An 18,198-nucleotide genomic window follows, 5' to 3' on the forward strand; every position below is an offset into this window, starting at 1 on the left:
GATGATCGCCTATCTTCGTAAGTGGCACAGAAAGAAGAAGTAATTTTTTCACTCTAACATTTATTCAATACTACCCTGGACTGGTACCTGAGGCGGAGGGCTGATCACCTTTCCTTCTTTTGTTAACGATCAAGATAATACTGCATTTATATAATACAGTGTCTATGCACCACCGGTGTGGACGAGGGTTTGAATGAATATGTAAAGCAATTTATACAGACGGTGCTCTATCAATTGTAGGTTCATGGAATTTATTAGTGACCCTTGATATGTGAACCTTGGCTTACCAGTTTGGGTGAAGAAATGAGAGTAGCTATATCAAATATTAGACCTAATATCGCTGAAACTTGTAAAAGCCGACAAGCTCAGGTGTCACATTAAATAATTTTCACCAAAAAACGTTTAATTGGAATATTTATGTTTATTTTTTTTATTTTTTAATAAATGTAAACTTTTACTTGCTGTAAAACAGTTTTATTTTTAATAAAAGTTTTGATGTAGGTAACACGAAATTTCCATATGGTCAAAAGTGCTCCCTGGCATCAAAAAGGTTCAAAACCACTGAATTAGAGTATGCGTTGGAGTCCTAGCTCCAACCTTATTGTATGGAAATGAAGCATGCAGTTGCCAAAATAAGGTTGAAAGTTGACTGGATGCAGTCGAATTGCAATTCCTAAGACGAGTGTGCGTCGAAACGATGTACGACAGATGTTAGAATGGTGATATAAGGAATAAGGGCAAGGCTGGCATTATGAGAGAGTCTCTACTTAATAAAAGCTTTACTTATCCCACTATGGATGTCTCTAGTGAACTCGCACATACTGTGCAATATATCCAGAAATTTTAAGAATTTGAGTAGTGAGATTGTCAATCATGGATATGCCCAGACTTCTATATTCTTCTTCGCCTATGTTAATATTATGTAGAAATCATTATTCTTGAATCACTAGAACTTCACTAGAGACATCTATTGGTGAGATGAAAAGAAGCTTTTTTATTGAGCAGAAACTCTTTTATTAGTATGTGAGGTCCGAATCCTGGATTATAATCACACACATGAGAAACGCCAGAAAATATCATTTTGATTTTTATTATTTAAGCTTATAATTTGACCAGATAATTTATTTACATCGTTTTGAGATTTTGTGAACAAATATTTGGACACACTCAAAATTTTGTGTATTTATTTTGTTTTAGTTTACATTTAGTCCTGAAGATGAAAGGATAGCTTCCGAAACTAGTTGTCATAAAATAAATACAAGTGGTAAAAAAAACGATTGTTTTCTTTTACAATTTCTTCATCATCTATGTTAAGATGTCAAAAATAATACAAAATGTTGTAAACCATGTTTGCTATTCATACCCTTCATGTATTAAATCCTATCATAACAATATAAGTTGTTAGCAATGAGCATTTGAACCCTGGTATGCTTGTTTAATTTCACTTTATGACCGTTGTTTATTTTTTGAAAGGGGTGGCTGGTCCATAATTCGATCTCAACGCCCTCCCTTTCTTTATCTACCATGACAGATATATTTCTCCTCCTGCTGGATTCCGAGGGTGGATGAGATTAGCGCCGGTAATACGATCACTATTCGTTTTTTTTTTGTAGGTTCAAATATTTTCATCCCTAATGTGAGTGCAATAAGTGTACCTTCTGCAAAGAGAGAAATACGTGCATAATGTTATGAAGGCTAATTTAAAAATAAAATTAACTTTAAAGGTCTACCAACTTGATATGAAACTTGTATCGTTTTTTCTTTTTTTTTATTCGAAAGAAGGCGGAAGCCTGAGTATCCCAGGGCTTACGACCTGGCATTTGGCTAGCTTTAGCGATTACTTGTGTAACGTATGTATATATGTACATATATATATATATATATATATATATATATATATATATATATATATATATATATATATATATATATATACATCCAAAAATTTGAGTAGTGTGGTTGTCGATCAAGAGTATAATTGTTAATACGTGTATTAAGTGATCACTTAACCAGCCTATGACTGGTCATAAGACCTGTAAGTACCCAGACTTCCATATTCATCTTCATCCATGTTGAGATGTCAAAATGTAAATACAATTCCATTTATTTGATACGTATTAAAATAAAATAAATATTTCCACCACCGTAGTGTAATGGTCAGCACGCTAAGCTACTGTACTGGAGGTCCCGGGGTCGATTCCCAGAGGGGTGAGTCAAATAAATATTAGTGATTTTTCACTCTAATATTTATTCAATATTACCCTGGACTAATACCTGAAGTGGAGGGCTGATTACCTTTCCTTCATGTGTTAACGATCAAGGTAACACTGCGTTAACCACCCTACCTCCGGGTTGTTTTCAGCCATATTTTTTTTATAAACAAGCAAAAAAATCACAACGTTTGTTGTCACAAAATAGTGTCAGATATGAAACCTGACTAAAATTTGTCAGTGTATCCGGTACGCATTAATATTTTTGGAACAGACATCTTTTCTTGTGCGCGTAGGTCATACGGTTTAGCGCGGAATAGTGAAGAAAAACCGCGCGTATCACGTGCGTTCGCATGTGTAGGGCAGTTAATATGGTGCAGTGCCCTATACGCCATTGGTGCGGATAAGGGTTTGAAGAAAAAGAAGAAGAAAAAAAATACACCATGAATTTAATATATCACTCACTCCTTTCAACAACGTCATAAATCAAAAAAGCTTGATTTTTCAAGAGATCGTTTTTAAAGTTTAAGAACATAATGAAATATATTAAAAATAAATATCAAGCCTTTTATTGAACTTTTTACAGTGCAATAGATCTTTTCAGGTATAACCTGAATGTTTTTTCTCCATTTGAAAAATATTTAGTATATTTAAAAAAATAATTAAACAATACATTTTCTTCAAAATGCAAAAACAACACTTTCTGCCCTGTTGCGTGTAAATATTGAGTTAAAAATATGCCGCTTTTGCTGGGATATAGTACATTTTCAAGGAATTCCAGAAATCGACGATTTTTGAAATATGACGTTGTTGAAAGGAATGAACGATATGTATGATAAATTGTGGCAAAGAATTTTCTTACGCGTACCATACACGTTGTCGAACAGTCAGTATGTAAGAAAAATCAATTTTTTCAATTATTTTCGACAGATGACAAGGAACTTGAACGGTCGGGAAGTTCTGAATGTAATTATGTATATAATTATACTTAATTATCAGTTTTTTTTTCTTTATTTTCAAGGTTCATAACGCTCATTTTACTCCTATTAATTGAGAACTTATAGAATATAACTGTATTATTATATATTTTAACATTTTACTGGAAATGAGAAAGAGAAATACGCCCATGTTTTTTACAGGTATGGGAACGTGGTATTTATTGTATTAAGAATGCAGCATTTGCCTGTTATTAAACATAAAATATATATATATCTTATTATTGAAATTTACGAAAATACGAACAATATGAAACCAGACACAGTTCATCTAAGCGATACAACATGTGTTAGCTCAAGGTTGCAATTACTGTTTGGTGGTATAATCATAATCAATAACCTGAAAATTAGTTTTTATTAAAGCCATGTGAAATTTAACGTAATTGTATTTTTTGGTGAAAACACCGTTTTTGCATTGAAAAAATAATTTTTTCCTCGAAATAAATATATGGGTTTGAAAAGAAAATAGTTATTGAAAGGTAAGGATGATCTAACATTGTAGCAATACCTTAATGTCTAGAATTTTTTTTTCGAGTACAACTCCTTTAATGCTGAATTGTAATATTGTAGCAATACCTTAATGTTTAAATCCTTTTATTCGAATACAACTCTTTTAATGCCGAATTCTAATATTTTAGCAATACCTAAATGTCTAAATATTTTTTTATTCGAGTACAAGTCCTTTAATGCTGAAATCTAATATTTTAGCAATACCTAAATGTCTAGATATTTTTTTATTCGAGTACAAATCCTTTAATGCCGAATTCTGATACACACATGTCTAGATACCTTTTTATTCGAGTACAACTCCTTTAATGCCGAATTCTGATACATACATGTCTAGATACTTTTTTATTCGAGTACAACTCCTTTAATGCTGAATTCTAATACATACATATCTAGATACTTTTTTATTCGAGTACAACTTCTTTAATGTTGATTCCTGATATTGTAGCAATATCTAAATGTCTAGATACTTTTTTATTCGAGTACAGCTCCTTTAATGCTGAATTCCGATACATACATGTCTAGATACTTTTTTATTCGAGTACAACTCCTTTAATGCCGAATTCTGATACAAACATGTTTAGATTCTTTTTATTCGAGTACTACTCCTTCAATGCTGATTTCTGATATTGTAGCAATGTCTAAATGTCTGGATACTTTTTTATTCGAGTACAACTCCTTTAAAGCCGAATTCTAATACATACATGTCTAGATACTTTTTTATTCGAGTACAACTCCTTTAATGCTGATTTCTGATATTGTAGCAATATCTTAATGTCTAGATACTTTTTTATTCGAGTACAACCCCTTTAATGCTGAATTCTGATACATACATGTCTAGATACTTTTTGGATCCAGCTATCCTCCGGCCTACGCTCGCAATTAAGAAAAGGAATTTCCTTCATGAGTGTATTGCTGGCGCTTGTCTGAGTTTTATTACGAGTACCTACCCACCTACAAACATCAGGTTACCATTCGCATTTTAAGCTTAAAGCCCCATAAAAAGTATTGTTTGTTTTATTTTTCCTGAATTTTCATTTCCTCGCAAGGCGTTTCTGCCTCCCCTCGCAAAATTCCAGGGGTATACATTTTTCTCGAATCGCTCCCGAGTTTATACTTATTCCTTTTCTTCATACCTCCTCATCTCCACCCAATAGAGCGCTGCATCTGTTATCTTGATCGTTAACACACGAAGGAATGGTGATCAAACTCGTAAAACAGTGTGCGAGAGTTCACTAGAGACATCTATGGTGGGATGAAGAAGAAAAAACAAAAGGCGTCAGATAAAATAATATTGTATTTGGTGAAGTGTCATATTACTTATATGTTATTTATAAAATAATATTTTAGAATAAACTTTTAATGTCGTTTCTTTAATTACAAAGCAACACATTGTTTATTATATATATATATATATATATATATATATATATATATATATATATATATATATATATATATATATATATATATATATATCTATACTCGTATAAACAATATAATAATAATGAAAGCATCAGGCGTCCGCAGTCCCGGCGTTGAAGGCCCCACGCGTCCATCCATCAGGCAGAAATTGCTTCCCAGCTCTGCTATGCGCGCTCCACACGCGGAGATCCCCACTCCTAGCCGGTGCTGCTGCTGGCGTCACGCGAGGCGGGGAGATTCTTTTATTGCGAGAAGCGCCCCTTAATGGCCCTCCGAAGATTAAAAATACGCCGGTAAATTGATAAATCCACCCATTTTCGCCATCAGCCGGCAGATTGCCTCTCGGCTGAACTAGGCGCTGCCGTACATTATCATAAAAAAATCATGCATATTTCACCGCGACTTGAACGAAAAAAAATCAATTTTATGGCCACGTATAACGCAATCTTCTTCTTCTGCATGATCCCTCTGTCACCTATGACGGAAGGATCTACAATCTGCAGGCAGATAACATGGTTCCGAGGCATGGTCTAGGTGACGTTGTCCATGACAGAAGGACCCATAACCTGAGGACGAGTAGAGCTGATCCCAACAGTCTACAAAGTCGATTAGTTGGGATGGAGCCAGGAAGAAGAAGTCAAAATTGTGGTATGGTAATATCGTGGGTATACTGGCAAAAAACGTTATCTCGAATTAATGATGCAGTATTATAAAGTTTACAACATTCTTTAAACTGGCAAAATTCACTACGAGTAAGTATATAGTTTGAAATATCACATTTGTGTGGTTTTAATAATAATAATAATAATAAAAATGGATAGATTTTACCACAAAGTGACTGCCGAATCAATTAATGAAATTAAAATTTAATAGCGGGTATTTTATTCAAGCTAAAAGCTTTAAATAACAGGGATTATTCAAACGTGATTTAAGAGACGTTTTTTGCCAGTATACCCACGATATAGCACTCTCCTTATCATTCATCATCCACTTTGTGTCTTTTTCTTCTTCTTCGTTAGCCTTCCGCTCTCCACTGCTGGATATAGGCCTCTTCCGTATCCTTCCATGTCCTCCGGTTGGTTGCTGTTTACAGCTTCCACCGACCACAGCGACTATGTCGTCGGACCATCTTTTTTTTTGGTCTTCCGACGCCTCTTATTCTCCCAAGGCTCAAAGATTCATTCAACTTAACCCATCAATTAACTATCACACCACTTCACACGTTACACGTGTATAAATCGATCACTTAAACCAGCCTATGTTCTTCTTTATCTTTCATGAGATGTCAAAAAAATAATGTATGTTTATATAAAACTAACTAACTAACCATCACGCCGCTTCCCCGCAGGGGTAGGCAGAGAGAATAGAACGCCACACCACTCTGTCTTTGCAAACATTCTTCGCCTCTTCCACGTTCGTGCATCTCCTCATACATACCCGCCTATTGTTACGACTCCTTAACTACTTATAATGTATGTATAAATACATAAATTTGTATATAAATACACACACACACACATGAAACAAGGTACTTACGAAAGTGTAGTATGTATTTGGCGGTGAGAAAAAACGGAATAAGTAATGATTTCTGGAAGAAAGCAGTCTGGTTGCAAGCGTAGTCTCGTGGTTAGTGTCGCGGACTGTCACAGTGAGTCGGAGTTTCTAATTTACACCCCCACTCCGGCACTATCTAGCTGAGTTTTGTGTCAGGATTTAGTAGCGTATAACCGTTTGCTTGTTCAATATGCGACTTTTTCAAACAAGCGAGGTTTTGTAAATTAATATTGCTTCCTAAACCATCGTACTGTGGAGGCTGTGCTTGCCTCCTATTGAACATGCTAACGGTAAAATGCAATGGGGTGGCATGGATGACAGATCTTGTCACAATGTCCGCAATGTTTGGAGCACAATGAAAACTTTGTATAATTCAGTAAAACGATTGGAAAACATGAAGAACATATGAAAAATTATGTGGGGACTAAATAAAGCTCATATGCACAGACTAAAGCTCTTAGCTTCCATTTGTACAAACTATTTAGTGCATAGTGATTTATGCAGTTCACATACTCTTATTTATAATATTATTTATCCGTTGTCTGTACACATAATAAAACCTAATCATAATAAATAAAGTAAACGATGAAACCATTCATAAAAAAAATGAATTTTTACTATTATTTTTTAACATCTCATCAAAGATGAAGAATGCCCAGACTTCTTTGATGAGGTGTTAAAACACCTAATCTTTGATGAGGTGTTAAAAAATAATATGAAAATAACTCCTGTAATTGAAGATAATCCAGATTTTGTGAACAAGTATTTGGACACACTCAAAATGTTGTAATTTTTACAACATAAATATTCAATTTTCACAGCATGGATAAAACCATAATTTTACCATAGAAAAATGCCTTAAAAATAGGACATAATGATATATACAAATCATTTATATAATTAGGAAAAAAATAAGTTTACCGAATCACCGTAGTGTAATTTTTAAAACAAACCAAGTCCTTTTTTAATTTTAAGTTTTAAATGGTAAATACCGCCGCCTCCGTGGCGCAATGGTCAGCACACTCGGCTACCGTTCTGGAGGTCCCGGGTTCGATTCACAGGGGAGGTCAAATAAATATAGATTTTTTCACTCTTATATTATATTTATTCAATATTACCCTGGACTGGTACCTGAAGCGGAGGGCTGATCACCTTTCCTTCATGTGTTAACGATCAAGATAACACTGCGTTTATATAATGCAGTGCCCTATGCACCATTGGGGTGCGGATAAGGGTTTGAAGAAGATTTATTATGATATAAAATAATATTCAAATTATGTTCGTCAGAGAAATTTTCGCTTTGTCATATGACTGCGGGTGAAAATATTTCCGTTCGAATGACAAGAAGCCTTATATTATTATATTAGAGAGATGACCAAATTTGCAAGAGTATGTTTTCTACCCCCGGGTGAAATTATTAACCGGGTTGTTGAGTGAAGACTGATATTTTGTGTATTTATTTATTTGGAATCTCTTTAAGTGATTAAAATATTGATAATATATGATACGGTGCCCTGTGCACTATTGGGGTGTGGATAAGGGTTTGAAGAAGAAGTACGATTTACCCTAGTTTTGTAAAATTTTCATCTGTATAAAAAAAACAATGCCTAACTGAATCGTGTTATATACAGATAGATACATAAAATGTTTCATAAGTAGGTAGATATGCATCTACGAGTGTATGTATGTACACACATAATGTATGTGAAGGATAAAGGTACCGCTACGTATACATACAATCGCAGTCTGTAAGAGCCAGGTAGCGTTATGACGTTATTGTTTGTAGTTATTTGAGTGTACGGGTGTGTATTTTCGCCCAAGATGGTATATGTAATATATGCGCAGTACGCCGGAAAAGCAATGAAACTGTGAAGGTAGCAGTAATGTACAGGCATTAGGCCCTATAGATCTCCTTGAGAGCTTTGTTATTACCCCCTCTGGGATATGCCTAGAGCCGACAAGAGTATCTCCGTATTTCTAAGAACAATAAATGCGAGCTACAAACACCCTCGCCGAGTGTACTCTGATATTGCCCCACGTAACGTTATATTTGTTCACGATTTTCGTACATTTTTATACACATCCCATTTAACTGCGGAACAAATCAACGTAGCAGCCCCATAAATAACGATAATAATATGAAATGTTTTCACGTAATCTATCCCGAAAATATTTGACGACTGCCACAACGCATAATTGCAAATTTACAACATTTTGAGTGTGTCCATATGTCGCTCACTCCTTTCAAGAACGTCATAAATCAAAAATCGTCAATTTTCAGTTGTGTATGTTTTCGGAATGCCTACAAAATGTACTATATCCCAGCAAAAGAGGCATATTTATAACTTAATATTTACCCGCTATAGGGCAGAAAGTGTTGTTTTTGCATTTTGAAGAAAAGGTATTGTTAAATTATTTTTTTAAACACACTAAATATTTTTCAAATGGAGAAAAAACCATCAGGTTTTACCTAAAGAGATCTGTTGCACAGTAAAAAGTTCAATAGGTGGCTTGATATTTATTTTTAATACATTGTGTTATATTTTTAAACTTTAAAAACGTTCTCCTGAAAAATCAAGTATTTTTATTTATGACGTTCTTGAAAGGAGTGAGCGATGTGTGTGATTATAATCCAGGATTCGGTCCTCACATACTAATAAAAGAGTATCTGCTTAATAAAAAGCTTCTTTTCATCTCACCAATAGATGTCTATAGTGAAGTTCTAGTGATTCAAAAGTAATATTTCAAAAATTGGTTTATATATCGTAGTCGTACAGGAGAAAGTGACCAACTTGAAAGTGACAAAACGTAAAATGTTCAGGAGGGATATTTAAGTCACTTTTGCTTGGCAAGAATATAAACATCTATGCAGTTAGTCATTTTTAACAAGTCAATATATTATACTTCCATGTTTAAAATCCTTTGGGATTTTTTCAGAGCAATATCAAGCTAGTAAGATATCAAATAGTCATTGATCACGTTTTTGTAAAAAAATGCACTTGGTCAATTTCTCCTGTATGACTACGATATATAGAACTTCCAAGAATTTGAGTAGTGTGGTTGTCAATAATGGGGAGAATTGGTGAATGTTAGAAGTGTGTAAATTGATTACTTTAACCAGCCTATGACGGTAGTCAGCCCCGTAAATGTCCAGACTTCCATATTCTTCTTCATGTTTGATGAGATGTCAAAAAATAATTGCATTTTTTTTTATTTATTTAAAGAAATAACCCGCAAAGCCTCTACTTTTAGAGGCTGGTCTGCAGGTAGATAAATGTGAAAATCACATCACGTATACTAGGACCAATAGAAAATATTTCTTAAATTTATTTTGCGGGAATCGAATCCGCAACGCCAGTTTCGCAATCGATCGTCTACCCAACTACGCCACGGCGCTTACCACTGATTCTGCATATTAGGCCTAGTATTCGTGAAGTTGCAACTTGTCTAAATCCAGGTAACATTTTACGTAATTGATTTTTATCTATAAACACCGTTTTCGCATTGAAAAAACAAGTTTTCTTCGAAATGTGTAATTATTTGGTTTTGAAAAGATAAAAGTCATTGAAAGGAAAGGAGTTTAAAAATATATAAAAATATTTTTTCTGTGAAACATGACACCTTACAAGGGCCAGAGCAGCCGTGTACCGAGCTTTGAGAATAAGTTTCTGCTGAGAATTTTAGGCGTGCGGTGGTTGGACTTTGTGAGAAATTAATGGATAAGGCGTTAGACGCAGCAAATCTTGGTCACAACTGCCATCAAGAAAAGGCGATTCAGTTGGCTTGGCCATGCACTCCGCATGCCTCCCGAGATCCGCTGTCTCTTTTACAAGGCATCAGGTTCGCGCCGCCCAGGACGACCACTGCTGACAATTCGTCGGCAGTTCTCGTCAGATCTTTGGGACGCGGATCTGACTTGGGAGGATGCAAGATGCCGACAGAAAAGCCTGGAGACAGTTTTTGGACTAAATATATTTTATTAATAAAATAAAAATAAATGTTTTCTAAAGCTGAAGCGAGAACTTTGCGCACGGTAGTACTTACCGCGAGGGCACTCAAGACAAAGTACTATTTATCTGTTTCAATTTGTTAGCGGCAAATACCCCTCAGTCCACCTAATTTCTTTTCCAAAGGACGGAGATTAGATAATTTGTTAGCGTTTCAGTTCCATGCGGTGACCCAACTTTAGCGCCTTATTCACGAGGGTCGGTTGTTAGTAGCTAACTAACAACCGACCTTATATTATTATCTTAAGGCCCGATATACAAAACAAAACTTAATTTTCTTGAATGTTTTCCGCAGATACTTTGTGGCACATTTTAAAATCTTTATAAAATTGATTAACTTTGTTTTCACAACTTTTTTTTATTAATACAATTTAACCTACCGGTTTCGACAATACCTTGTCATCATCAGGGTTCATTTTAAATCAAAAACATTAAAATACTCGCACGAAAAACTTCCACACACTCCATAAAAATCCTAAATGTTATTTTTATTACTCATTGCATAACAACTTATGGACACATCCAAAAAACAGTAGGAAGCTGCGCACGCATACGTAAAGTGGAGAACACACAAAAAACACAAAAATCTACTGTGCAGAAATTTTAGGAACAGAAATTGGAAAAATATCAAAAATAGGACTTACTTAAATTTAATTGATTATTAATAATATTAAAATTTTGTTTTATGACATTTTTAAATTTCCAAAATCTCTAAATTATGCAATGAGTTTACTTTTTTATTAGAATGTAGTATTTCAATGCCATTTTTTTAAATTAAAAGAATGATTAATTTAATGATAACTTAATTTTCTTTAAACCCAAGTAACTTTGACGTAATTAATTTTTTGCTTAAAATACCTTTTTATAGTTTTTATTTGAAATAAATATATGGTTTTGAAAAGAAAAGTTATACTAGCAACCAACCTTCTCTACCATACATATTATTATCTTAAGGCCCGATATACGATAAAACAAAACTTGATTTTCTTTCAGCCCAAGTAATTTTTTTGCTTAAAATATCGTTTTTGTATTTATTTTTTCATCGAAATAAATTCATGATTTTGAAAAGAAAAGTTATTGAAAGATAGGGAGTCGTATAAAAAAGGTTAAAATATTTTTTCAATATATTATATATATTATACGAGTATGTTTATTCTAAAAAAAAAGTTTTGAGACTAATGATTTAGCCCTTGAACACCAGTTAGATTCGTTGGTTCAAAGGAATTTTTTTATTTTTTCAAGGCCATATTCACAAACACAAAATTCAATCGACGGCCGACCGCCGGAGATGTGACTCGTATTTTTTAACAGAATGTATGTATATTGGATATTATTATTATTATTATTTTTTAAATATACGAGTATATATGGAAAAAAACATGTTTTTGTTTTATTAAACTCCCTACCTTTTCAACAACTGTTTTCTTTTCAAAACCATATTATTTTGAAGAAAAACTTATTTTTTAAATAAAAAGGGTGTTAAAAAAAAAAAATGGATTACATGAAATATTACCTAGATATAGAGAAAATTGAGTTGCGACTTATCGAATACTGGGCAATAAATAAAAATGTTAAAATTTAAAATTATTTATTCAATAGCCGAATGAAAATGTAATATAAAGCGCATTTTCATAAACCGGAATTTCCTTTTTCTCAATACACTCAGTAATCCGAATGATTACCCAATCCGAACGACCCACTCCACAATTTACGTTCGGATTATCGAGCTGGCACCGTATTTAAGATTAAGTTCAATCCAGTTAAGAGCTAGTGTCAAAGGTGTATAATTCTGCAAATCCACAAATGCGCAGATTTTTTTTTTGGTTTTTATCAACAGCAAAAAATCTGTCACATTGCGCAAAGCAAAAAAATTATCAGAACACTCTTTCATATTCATAAATCTGCTCAGAACACACACTTTGTCTTTTATTATGGGTCTTACTCTTTCTCTAAGGATTCGTCTTTACATCTAACGAACAGCACTCAATAAACTGATAGCTCCGTAGTTCCCACATTCGACGCAGGAGCCCTTTCCCTTGTAAACAGGCATTATAACTAATAATAAAACCATATCCGCTCCCTATGTGGAGCATACAGAGCACAACCTGTCTCCAGGCTTTTCTGTCGGCCGCCAGCTCCCTTGCATCCTCTCAAGTTTAGTCCGTGGCCCGAAGTTCAGACGAGAACTGCCGACGAATTGTCAGCAGTGGTCATCTTGGGCGATGCGAACCTGATGCCTTGTAACAGAGACAAGCTCGATGGCGGCTCTCGGGAGGCATGCGGTATACATGGCCTAGCCAACTGAATTGCCTTCTCTTGACGACAGTTGTGACCAAGATTTGCTGCATCCTACGCCTTATCTCATCATTCCTCACAAAGTCAAACCACCATATAGCTAAGAAGGGAGAAATAAAACTAAAATATTGAGTAGTATAACATTTATTATATGTATAGACATTCATACATCAAGCTTAGTATAATAAGTACGCTACAGATCAGGGATGACAAAAACATTCAAAGGATGTGCTAAAACGTTGTATTCATTAAAACATAAAAGTTATAATCGTAACTCATTTTCAACACACTAAAACAGTTGTTTTCCTGTTGTTAAGTTTTCAAAATTTAACCCTTACCATTCCCACATTGAGTGTGGCTCAACACTGTATTTACTGTCAGATCCAATGTCACGTTTTGCTCGGTATTATATCACGCGTTTTATAAAATATGAATTTTAAAAAAATTAATAAATCTTACTATGTTATTACACAACTAATCTAGGATATTTTTTTTATAAATCAAATTAAAAGTATTTAATGAAAGATAAATAATAATTAACAAATTTTAAAGTGTTAAGGGTAGATATGGAAAATAATTATTCTTATTAATCCAGTAGATATAAATAACCTCGTCACATAAATATACAACACTGATTTGATTTTAAGGATGTAAAAAGAGTTTTTAATTTTAAGAAGAGCTTTTTTTTAACTCTTACCAAAACTCGAATTTTGGTATAAATGTCTTAATTATTCCTGCCTAGAGCTACCATTTTACAATAAACATAGACACTTATTAACATGTAGTAAATACATAAAATAGGAATCATTTTTAAATTAAAAATAACAGTATTAAGTAATGAGGATAAAAACAAAAGACAAGTTGCTTCCAAGTACATACTCCATCGACCTTATAAAAATGTGTTTTTAACAATATAAAGATAAAATGCAACGTTTTAATGAACAAATTAATGCATTCAATTCAGCCATTATATCTTGTTAAAAAATGGTAAAAAAAATTAGATTGAAAAACAAAATTAAGCAGATGAATGATAATGTTAATCGGTCATGGTATAAGGATAAACCGACTTAAATTAAAATAAAATGAACAAAATGAACGACCAAAATCTGATGCGAGCATCGAATGTTAGGGATCTGGGCGTTAGATTTGTGAGCACCCTGACATTTCACCATCACATAGAGGCAGTCAGTGATAATGCATTGAAAATGTTAGGATTTGTTCTGCGTACTGCCAGGGTTTTCGAAAATACCCGCGTGCTGAGAACTCTTTATAACTCCTTGGTGCGAAGTAGACTCGAGAGTGGCTCCATGATCTGGGGGCCACACGAGCTTAAGTACTCTCTTATGGTAGAGAAAGTCCAAAAGAAGTTTTTGAGGTATCTCTACATGAGAGAGTACAGCTATTATCCTTGGCTCTACCCGACCCAGTTTCTCCAGGGTATGCTTGGCTACAATAGTTTAGAGACTAGAAGGAATGTGTATTTGATTACGCATTTTTATCGATTGTTGCGCGGTATGATCGATAATCCTGAAATTATCTGGAGCATTGGTCTGTATGTTCCCGATAGTTACCTAAGACAGCGTCGGCATAGATTGTTTCACATTCCTATACACAGGACCAACCTGCCGATGGTTATGTATGTAGGAAGAGCTACCGCTATGTTGAACAGTATCACATTGGATATTGATCTGTTCCATGTGTCCGAAGGAGTTTTCCGAAGCGGGATTCTTCTACACCTTTAAGTCTTCTTGCTTACTTTTACTTTTAATATATACGCCTTGAATATTGTTTGTTATGTATATATTATTTTTTTATTGAATAAATTGAATTGAATTGAATTGAATTGAAAATCTGTTCACATTAATGTTTGGAACCTCAAGAATGTCGATTCTGTAATCCACTAAACCTAAATAATTAAGATTAATAAACAGTGCAGTTTTTTTAAATCCTGTACCAAATAAGGGAAATTTTCATGTTTAAAATATGTTATAATAGTAGCGAGAAAATAGAAACTTTGGTACCAAAAGATATATATATATTTTTAACAAGTTTTAAAAAAAACCACTGTCTTATATTATTCATTCGCGTTAGATATGTGTGAATATTTATAACAAATATATCTGTTAAACTCAAAGGACACCTTTGAGAAGACAATAATGCTTTTAAATGACATCTAGAGAGATGCCTCGCATTCAGTTGAGTTTAAAATCGCATCAAATAGTAAACCTCGAGTTTAGTGTCATTAAAGTAACCGAAACATTATTAATAGTACAACTAAGTATACATAATCAAAATAATAAAAATTTAAAAAAAAACAAGAAGAAGTGTAAAAAAAATTCCAATAAGTTTAAGCTTCTTGTGTACAAACTGACGTTACAATGTGGTCTTCCATCACTCATGAGAGTGTTAAAATGAGAATTTATCCCTGAATTTTTTTTAAAATAAAACTTAAATAAATGTTTCAATAAAAATAACTGAATATGTACTCATAGGGTGCATTTTTATGATGTCATTTAGATAGTTATCATCCCCGTCCGTACATTTCATCAAAAATAAATATGTTGAGAAAAATAGTTAGAAATATTATATATGGATCTATAAGTATTATATTTAGTTTTTTTTTTATTTAAATATAAATTTTAGTATACTGAAGTGAGTATACAAAATGTGACCTGTATTAGATTTTTAAAAATATTAGATTATAAAAGTTTTACAAATACAACATTAACTTTAGAGCACATGGCGAAATTTCGATAGCTGTCCTCCTAGGACTGCGTAAATGTAGACATTCGGAACGCTTTTGTAAAATAATTAATTTGTGGTTAAAATAAGATACTAAATATTTAAAAACAAAACCCCAATGAACTATTTAAAACATAATATTTTTTTGTAAATTATAAAACAGATATATATTTAACATAATAATGTGTTTTTTTAAAAGCTTAATACAACAAAAAGTACCTCATTACGCGGCATCCACCAAAAGAAGTACTCATATCCAATTAACCTTCCCCTCCCGGTGATATGTATTTACTACAACTGACTATTCAAATGAGAATATCAATATAAAATGTAATAGATACGGGCTCAAAATTTTAGTATTCCTCCGTAATATATTTATGCATTACTTGAAAGTATTATAATATAAAGTTATTCATTTGCAGCAACGGAAATAAATAATTTGTGAAAAAATCGGGAATAAAATTACCAATACACAAACGTTTCTGCGTGTCCGCGTGTATCATGCTTTGTGAGTACACGCGATGAGTAAACACACAAGTGTGTTTACTCAGTGCATATCGTCTTACGCGGCGGTCGTGTCGCTACGCTAGCTATTGCAGCTACTTGCGATGTTTTTTTCCTCTTTTTTAGATAATTACCAGAGCTAACATTACAAAATTGTTACATTTCAACTTCAACTATGGTCAATAAAAGCAACATTTAGGAATATTCACATTTTTCCCGTTTTTAAACCACATTTTCATATGGTGTACAAAATACATAACACCAGTGCACGCAGATGTTTTTAGCACCGTAAGGGAAAGATTAAGGAAATAAAATGAATTGTTTTGACACACCTTCACATAGATTATTTATATTTATGGAAATGAGAATGCGTTGAAAATTCTCTACTAGCCTTAACATGTTCAAAATATTTATTCATTTCTACGACGATGGTACTAACAATACCACAACTTAAAAACAGTTCAAAATAGCCTGTTTCCCGACATTCTTAATTGAAATCACAATTCTCTAATCCTGATTGATGATCAAAATAAAATAAAACGGGACTTAACATATTGCCACATTCCCATTGAGGAGAATAAATATTACCGGTTAAGGACTGAGGGTCACAATGCAAGTTCAAAATTTCAGATTCATCAATTTCTCCATCATTATCAGATTCATCTTCATTTAAAACTATATTTCCAATCAACCATGGAAAAATCAGATCTCGGTCTAAAACAAAGCATTCAATCTCATCATCATTCATTGCGATAGGTAAACTGTAGATAAATAAAATAACAACTGTATTAATAAATATGATAGCTGTTCAATTAGACAAAATTTTAATATCACTATGTATTCAATCAATTGATTAGATTTGAGGGGATATACCACCTTGAGATTATTAACAACAAAAAAATTGCCAAGAAAAATTATTTATACTTTCAAGAATATTTTTGATGTTTAATCATTTTTAAATTCAAATTATTTAAGTTAACAGCAATTAAAAAAGAGCATGTCAGAAAGTCAAGTGGTGTTTGTATCAGCAAGTGAAAGCCTTTGGAGCTTTGGATTCTTATAAATATTGAAATTCTATTCCTTATGTCTAAAAAGTTATTAAACCAGTATACAATAAATTAACTGATACCAAATTATTAGTACACTGTTTAGAAGAATATACTAAGATTTACATATTTTCCTGAGAGCTAAGGCGGCGTAACTCCGTAATTTTGAATATCAAACAACTTTATTTCAAAATGAGAAAACTTTATTTTATTTTTGTAACAGTACTTATAAGACTAGAACCAAAGATTTTTTTTTAAAAGTAGTATAGGGTTACACTCATAATGACGAGGGTATACATTTGTCCTATTCCTAATAGAAATAGGGGGTCAATAACAGACTAATTTTAAGCCCACCAGGGTCTACTCATTAAAAGTGAAGGTAGGGTAATGTTTCTCAATAACATACCGTTGCTTGTATTCATGAATAATCCCAAATTTCCTTTACTTATAGTTTAATTCCATGACATAAATAATCCACATGTCGCTCACTCCTTTCAAGAACGTCATAAATCAAAAATCGACAATTTTAAGTTGTGCATACTTTCGGAATGCCCAGAAAAATATATATGCCCATACTATATCCATATATATAAATATAAATGCCCATACTATATCCCAGCAAAAGCGGCATATTTTTAACTTAATATTTACCCGCTACAGGGCAGAAAGTGTTGTTTTTGTATTTTGAAGAAAAGGTATTGTTTAACTATTTTTTGAAATATACTAAATATTTTTCAAATGGAGAAAAAACCTTCAGGTTTTACCTAAAAAGATCTGTTGCACAGTAAAAAGTTCAATAAGTGGCTTGATATTTATTTTTGATACATTGTATTATATTTTTAACTTTAAAAACGTTCTCCTGAAAAATCAAGTTTTTTGATTTATGACGTTCTTGAAAGGAGTAGGCGATGTC

Source organism: Brachycentrus maculatus, unplaced genomic scaffold (genome assembly GCF_059751285.1).
Source record: "Brachycentrus maculatus isolate JH-2025_06_01 unplaced genomic scaffold, ASM5975128v1 h1tg000144l, whole genome shotgun sequence".
NCBI lineage: Eukaryota > Metazoa > Arthropoda > Insecta > Trichoptera > Brachycentridae > Brachycentrus > Brachycentrus maculatus.